A 6,000-nucleotide genomic window follows, 5' to 3' on the forward strand; every position below is an offset into this window, starting at 1 on the left:
TTCACTATCTCTGTGTCCTGTTTGTCCATTATCATTGAAAGTAAAAGAAAATCCCAAATTTCGGGTTGTGTCCAGAAAAGTAAGAGGGGAAATTTTCCTACAGGTCCCCAAGAAATGTCCTTAATTTGCAGAGAAGTCCCTGCATTTCCTGTTTGGGTATGGGACAGGAAGTGAAGGGAAATCACCACAATGGGATACAGATGGCCAAAAAAAAAAAAAAATCTGAGGGGTTATAACCCTCACTTACGCTATCCAAAATTAAGAAAAAAAAGTTTTGCCCATAGTTCTGACTAAACTAGTTTTCTGACTAAAGTTTCACTTTCAGCTCATTCATTCAAACCTCCAATGTGACTGTACATATGAATCTTGGTGAAAGCTTTTTCAGTGGGTTGCTCGGTGATTAAAGCAGCATTACTAAATATAACTACATTTTACCTTTAAATAGATTTGATTTTGGCTACAGTGTTTACATAAACTTTAAAATAGTAAAGGCAAAACTTTTTCCTCATTTTGGATAGTGCAAGGGTTGGTTCACAACATAGAAACAGTCCAGATGCATTTCTGAATGTGTATTTTTGGCGTGTTCTGGTGCGTTTTTTCCCCTTGCATCTTATAGTGTTACTAAACCCCAGACCCTGCATTCACTATATCTGGTCTCCCACAGTACACAACATGGAAATTCAATTATTTTAGTAAAAATAAACTGCCAAATACCTTTTCTCATCAGCTATATATATAGCAGTCTTATGACTTCTATCAGTGTCCAGCTGAGCACATTTTAAAGCTTGTAGGTGTTTTCATTCTGCTCTAGGAGGATGCAGAACCCCTGACCTCTGTCTGGACAGCACTGATTGGCCCTGTGCTGATCACATGAACTCTCCAAAGAAAAATAAAACTCTCTAGCAATACGCACAACACTGAGCATGTGCAGTGTCTCCACACCATATGTCTTATCAGGCGATAAGAGGGGGACTCTGGAAGAAGGGGAGGATCAGAGAAGTCAGGATCAAACCGCATTTTTTCACAATGCAAAGGATTAACCCTTTGGTTCTACAGTGAGTATAACAAGCACACTTTACTTTATGCAGACTAATGTTACTGTTGTGGGTTTAGTATCACTTGATATATATCATGAATGCTGCTGCCAGACTCGTCCACCTTACTAACCGTTCTGTATCTGCCACCCCTCTCTACCAATCCCTCCACTGGCTTCCCGTTGCCCAACGAATAAAATTCAAAACATTAATAATAACATATAAAGCCGTCCACAACACTACCCCAAATTACATCACCAATCTTGTCTCCAAATATCACCCAAACCGTCCTCTCCGCTCCTCGCAAGACCTCCTACTCTCTAGCTCCCTTATCTCCTCCTCCCATGCTCGTCTCCAGGGCGTCCCCCATCCTCTGGAACTCTCTACACCAATTTAGCAGACTATCGCCTACTCTACCTACTTTTAGGTGATCTCTGAAAACCTCTCTTCAGGGAAGCCTATCCCGCCCTCTAATATAGGAATCCTCTACTCTTCCTACCACACCATCCCCCACAGTGATTACCTATTGTACCATTAACCCCTCCCTCCTAGATTGTAAGCTCCAAGGAGCAGGGCCCTCAAATCCCTCTTGTATTGACCTGTATTGTCTCGCACTATAATGTAAAGCGCTGAGCAAACTGTTGGCGCTTTATAAATCCTGTATAATAATATAATAATGTAAGGACATGTGCGTTCTTGGTTAATTTTACTCCATTCCAGTACAGAAAAAATGCAGCATGTTCTACTTTTTTCCTGGAACTGACCACACTGGTGTGAACTATGCCATTGGAAACCATATAACCGAATATCCATTCATTTTTAATGCAGGAAAAAAATAAATAAAAACAGACTGGACTGCATGTGATGTGAACCAGCCATAAGGCTTCATCAAGTCTTAAAGTGCAACAGGCAGCATATGTGGGTGTTCACATGAAGCATCTCACCCGCAGCAAGGTTTACCCAACATGGAACAAGCAGTGGGTGGCAAGTCTGCCAAATGTGAAACGTTCACATAAATAGGGAAGTGCCACACACAAAAATGGGGTCACAAATGGATAGTGAGACGTTGCTGGCAAAAAGTGAGGAAAGCACCCTCTGTACGATCCGAACACAGACCGGGCTTGAGAGGAAAGAGACATGTGTCTAAATGTACCCTAAAAGGAGAATAACACCCAGTCTTTTTTTGCACTCCGTGGCCCATTGAGATTTCCCTTCACTTCCTGTCTCACAATCTAAACAGGAAGTGAGGAAACCAGAAAGTGTCCCCATTAGAAGCTTCCCCCTCCATTCCTGTAAGGGTGACCACTCAAAAAAAAAAAATCACTTTCAGTAGTAATGACCACCAGGACAAAACGAGAAGGTAGGTGAACCCCCCTAATGGGGACACTGACAACAAAACCCTGACGGTGGGTCTAATTCCTCTCCATTATCCAAAACTAAAAAAATTAAAATAAAGTTTTTTCCGGTTTTTAGAAGTGTGGCTCCCCTCCTGTGAGGTGACAAGCAGAGAGAAGAGCCCCCTCCCCCGGAGATGTGAGTTGTGGTGTCTCAGCCCCCCGGCACAGCTGTCCCAGCGATGAATGGAGCCGGCTCGGTGTGAAGTTGTGTCCCCGGAACCCTTGTTCCCGGTCGGGTGCCCCCGGCGGAGGCCGGAAAGTTTGGTGCAGCAGGCGGGTGTGCTTATAGGCACCTGTCCCCAGACTGACCCTATCCCCGGAGCCCCCCTGTGTACTGGTGTCCGGAGCCCCTCCTTCTCCCTGGCTGGGGGCGGCCCCTTTGTCCTCGCCTGCACTCACACAGGGCCCATACAACAGCAAGTAGAACAAGCAGAAAGGGGGAGTCAGTCGTCAATTACCGTACGTACGGTTCCCGCCTCCTCCGGTGCTCCGCGTCCCCCGGCTCGCCACCTTCCCCCCAGTATGTGTCTATGCCGGCCGAGCTCACTCAGCAGCGCCGGGTCCCGGGCGCCAAACTAACCTCCCTGATCCTCCTCTCCCCGCCCACCCTTTCCCCGGCTACAGCCACGCCCACACCGGCTCCTCGGCTCTAGCGCCTCATTGGTGGCTCTGGCGGTGCCCGAAGACTCGGCGCCCAATGGCAGAGCAGAGAGGGAAATGAAGCCGGCGCCAGCGATCCCCCCTCATGTAGTCGTGCACTCCGGCTTCTTTGTTCTGCTTTTCCTGGCTCGGGTACGTCGGGGGCGCGCACCGCCTCCTGTCCGCCCGGCTTTCTCTCAAACTTTACTCGTCCCTCTCCGCTCACCTGATAATAAACGTTACAAATTCACGGGCCGTGCAAACTACTGTCGGCGGAGCCGTGAAAGCGAACTAAGCGCTATACAATTCGTGACTGGGGCTGAGACACCGGCAGAAGTAGTGTGCGCACGGCTCACTTACAGAGGGTCACGGACAACTCGTGTCCGCTCCGTTGCACGCCGTTTCGCGCGGTCCTCAGAATGGCGGGAGAAGGGAATGGGCGGTTTTCATTTGAATTTAGTTGTAGCTGGACGTTGGCCGCGTTAACGGTCGGTATGTGTAGTAGAGTGGGCGGGCTTGTTGGTGGACACGTGATGTTGCACGCTTTCGTGACGTGTCCCCGCTGCTGCTGGCCAATGGAGGAGGCGGGAGAGTTGAGGCTGGCTTCCTGTGTGTGAAGGGCTCCGCTTCATTCACAAGTCCGCCGCTCTACTCCGGGGAAGTGTGTGGTTCTGGACAGCCAGGAGAAGGCCTCGACCCGTCTACAGTGAGAGCAATACCATTATAGAAATGGCGTGTTATCTGTAGAACGGCGACCTCTGGCATTGTCTATGTCTGCCAGTGTGACCTCTGACCTCCAGGGGCTGCTGCTTCTATGCTCAGGGGGCAGATGACAACGTTAAAGTGACACTAAACTCTGGTTTAAACAAAAACATAGGTGGGCATACTTCTGAGGAACTTCAGCGCTGTCTGTCGAGGCTCCTCCTCCCTTCAGAGCAGCTATTTGGCTTCCTTTGCTTGGTGTTTCCTGAAGGCACGACAACACGCATGGAAAACGTGCAAGCATGTAGTGTCATTAATTGTTAATGGTGCCCCGAACATGGCTCACAGGTGTGTGGTGAACACAGAAACCGTGCGTTGTGCTTGTAGTGTCATTAATGAGGCCCCAAACATGGCTGTCAGGTGTGTGTCTGGTGTACAGACAGAAAATGTGCAAGCGTGCGTTGTGCTTGTAGTGTCATTAATGTTGCCCTGAACATGGCTCGCAGGTGTGTGTCTGGTGTACAGACAGAAAATGTGCAAGCCTACGTTGTGCTTGTAGTGTCATTAATGGTGCCCTGAACATGGCTCGCAGGTGTGTGTCTGGTGTACAGACAGAAAATGTGCAAACATGCCTTGTGCTTGTAGTGTCATTAATGGTGCCCTGAACATGGCTCACAGGTGTGTGTCTGGTGTACAGACAGAAAATGTGCAAACGTGCGTTATGCTTGTAGTGTCATTAATGGTGCTCCGAACATGGTTCGCAGGTGTGTGTACAGACAGAAAATGTGCAAGCGTGCGTTGTGCTTGTAGTGTCATTAATGTTGCCCCGAACATGGCTCGCAGATGTGTGTCTGGTGTACAGACAGAAAATGTGCAAGCGTGCGTTATGCTTGTAGTGTCATTAATGGTGTCCCGGACATGGCAGTCAGGTGTGTGTCCGGTGCACAACGAAAAAATGAACCGTGCTACACTAAGAAAAAAAAGTTTTGGAGTGCTTGTTGCATGTAGGGGCAAGTAAATGTGCTTCAAAATGTGAAAACAAATGCGTGGGAATTCTAGTTCCTGCTTTGCTCAGGTGTGGACCCAGCCTCAAGGTGCGTGTGCGGTTGTGCCAGGGGGCTCTGCCCAACCTTCAAGTCCTGGCAGAGTTCTGTGGCATATCTGTGCAGGTGATTTCCCACACATGTAAAAAGAGCGGTATCTAAATCCAAAGTAGAGTACAAAGTACATCGAAATGGATGCAAAACAATATCTTAATTACGATCACAATGATCCTCTGATAAGACATGGTGAACACACAATAAAAAATAAAAAAAACTATTAAAAACAAATGCAAAAAAAGTCCAGCGCATTCACTTAGCTGAATCATTGTAGAATTGTTTACGGCTAGAAAACCGGTGGTTATAAACCTTCTGGGAGAAGAAATCTTCATTAATAAAAAAAACTGCAGAAATGTATGAAAAGAATCGCTGATTTCCAGTGATAGCTTCAACTATGCTATTACTGGAAATCAGCAAGACATTTAAGTCATGAAGATTCAATCACCCAGATCATATTGAAAGTGAACTTTTCATACGTTTCTGCAGTTTTTTTTACTAATGAAGATTTCTTCTCTTCTAAGACATGGTGAACACACAGTCAATCAAAAAAAAAAAATAAGTATTAAAAACAAAAGTTTTGCATCCATTTTGATGTACTTTGTACTCTGCTTTGGATTTAGATACCGCTCTTCTTGCAGTTTGCTCTAGTCTGCTATGTGTTCGGTTAATAATCCTCATCTTTTATTCATGGTGAGTCAGAGAATTTTTGATGGGTAGTTATACCCTTGGTTATGGCATTCCTTTCTGTAGATTTCCCACACATACTTTAAGGCTTGGGACTTCCGTAATAGCTATCTTCTCACATTCATGGGAAATCTCATGTGTACAAATGTGCCAAAGGACTCAATCGGGACCCACACATGCAGAGGTGTGGGGGAAAAACTGTAATAATTGCCTAGGCAAGAAATGCAGAAGCTCTGCTTTGCAACACAAAACAGTGGCTTCCATTAACCACTTGCCCTCCGAAGGATTCCCCCCCCCCCCCCCCTTCCTGACCAGGCCATTTTTTGTGATACGGTTCTGCGTTACTTTAACTGACAATTTCGCAGTCATGCAACACTGCACCCTAATGAAATGTACGTCCTTTTCCCCCCACAAGTAGAGCTTTCTTTTTGTGGTATTTGATTA

The 6,000-nt window shown here is 46.6% G+C and overlaps 1 protein-coding gene across 2 annotated transcripts in view; it reads right to left on the minus strand.

Moving 5' to 3' along the window:
* EZH2 (enhancer of zeste 2 polycomb repressive complex 2 subunit) overlaps positions 1 to 3,027 on the minus strand; it is a 97,452-nt gene extending 94,425 nt beyond the window's left edge. The window contains exon 1 of one of the 2 annotated variants that reach the window (XM_089687383.1): positions 2,890 to 3,027. The gene's annotated coding sequence lies outside the window, so the exon portion shown is untranslated. The remainder of the gene's footprint in view (positions 1 to 2,889) is intronic. The other variant, XM_089687390.1, reaches the window with a different exon arrangement.
* Between the last annotated feature and the right edge of the window lie 2,973 nt (positions 3,028 to 6,000).

The sequence above is a fragment of the Staurois parvus genome, unplaced genomic scaffold (genome assembly GCF_062004578.1).
Source record: "Staurois parvus isolate SC_StPar_1 unplaced genomic scaffold, SC_StPar_1.0 ptg000020l, whole genome shotgun sequence".
Lineage (NCBI taxonomy): Eukaryota > Metazoa > Chordata > Amphibia > Anura > Ranidae > Staurois > Staurois parvus.